The following is a 1,855-nucleotide window of genomic DNA, read 5'->3' on the forward strand; positions in this document are numbered from 1 at the left end:
ACCAGCCTCCCCGCTGCCCCCAGGCCCCGCTCCCAGCAGGTCCAGCCCCCCCTTGCCCGCTGCCAGCCAGACACTGCCCCTGCCGGGTGCAGCCCTACTGATTTGGGCAACTCTTCAGCCATGCGACGGGCTGCCCCTGGTCCTGGGATGTCAGGATGAGAGCAGGGTCACACCAGGACCACGGGGATGCCCGGCGGCCATCCCTCTGCTCCGGCACTCAGAGTGAAGCATGTGGGGCAGGGGGACAACAACTGCCCCAGCGAGGGGTGCACCAACTGCTGCAAGAGGTGCAGCATCCAGGGTATGGAAACTGTAGCTCTGCAGGGAGCTAGAGCTACAGGAAGGGGTTAATCGCCCTCGGGCTCTGTTTTCCCCACTGGCACAAAGAACTCATCTCTTCCTCTAAGCGGAGGCAAGAGAAACTTTCTGATCTTGTCTTTGATCTCTCCTCTTGAGCAGAAGTCTTCTACGCTTCCTTCTTGGTGGGGACGGCAGGAAGGGGAGCGCAGGGTGAAGCCGAGCGTGACATGAGCAGATAAGACAGCGCTTCCGCAGCCCTCTCCCCACGGGGGCACCCTCACGTGCAGGGCAGGGAGGTGGGTTTCTCCCACGCTGCTGCCCACTGCACGGCAGCAGGACCCCAGCCACGAGGTGGGTGTGTGATGGAGACGATCAGCGGAGGAGGACCCATCCACCAGGCTTGGCTCCCGCCCGGGGACCAGCTGGCTCTGGGACCAACCGGATGTAATTATTTATGAGCATTCATTAGGACAGCAGAAGTTGCTCTGTTTCAGACCCAAATGGAATGAGGGTTTTTTGAATAAATCCTCTTGTCAGATCAGGCCAGCGCTCGTGGCTCATTGCAAACTCTACCGGGAAAATGGTTTCATCCAAAGGGCTTCAAGGGAGATGCCAGCTGGGTCCCGGTGCTCTGCCAGACCTCCCCAGCAGGCTGGGCTTCATCTCCAGCAAGCGGCCAAGCACCGTCATAACCGTCTCAGACGGCCGTGGTCGGTGCGGTGAGAGCTGCGACACCTTTGTGGGCCAGAGTGGGCTGAGGTGGACCCGCAGCCCTCCCAATGGCTGGTGGCACCGAGCTGAGGCTCCCCGGCCGCCTCTGAGGATGAATCGTGGTGACGAGGATGCCCCCGGCACCCTGCTTGTTTCCGGTGACGGAGGAAGCGCGGTGAAGGCCGCGGTATTTTTGCAGCCCTGTGGGTATGACGCGCCCCAAAGCGTGGCTGCCGGCGTGTCCTCGGGGAAGGAGCCCCACCGAGACGGTGGCTCTGCCGTGCCGCCTGCTGCACCCCCTGCGCGCTCTTGCCAGGGTGACGGCAGCCCCGGGAGGCAGCGCAGCATTCCCAAGGAGTGAGAGATCGACACCTCTGCGGCTTGTGTAACGCCCACCCCCTCGCCCTCCTCTCCCCAGCAGGGTCCGGTGGCTTCCCAAATCCCACGCTCCTGCACCCAGCTCCTCTCCTCCGCGTCCCATAACCCCCACCCATCCCAGGCCTGGGGACCTTTCCTGGGGGGCAGGACCCCTCTTCCTAGTCACCCTCAAGCGCCCCAGCAGGGATCGGCATCTGTGCTCCCAACCTCAGCCAGATGATGGCAAAACCCAAAGGCAGCGGAAACTCCGACTGCAGAAAGCAACTGTGTGAAGAACCTATTTAGCAGCTGAGATGCAACAGGCTGGGAGAGCTGAGTCCTGCCCGGAACGGGGCTCCAGCAGGCGGGAGAGAAGGCAGCAGCCCCCCGGCAGGACCGCGGCGCCGCTGGGGAGGGGTGGCCGAGCAGAAGACCCCCGCAGGCTGGGAGAAGTGGTGTCCCCAAGGAGGAGGGGGACGGGCAGCCG

This window comes from Charadrius vociferus, unplaced genomic scaffold (assembly GCF_000708025.1).
Source record: "Charadrius vociferus isolate BGI_N301 unplaced genomic scaffold, ASM70802v2 scaffold472, whole genome shotgun sequence".
Lineage (NCBI taxonomy): Eukaryota > Metazoa > Chordata > Aves > Charadriiformes > Charadriidae > Charadrius > Charadrius vociferus.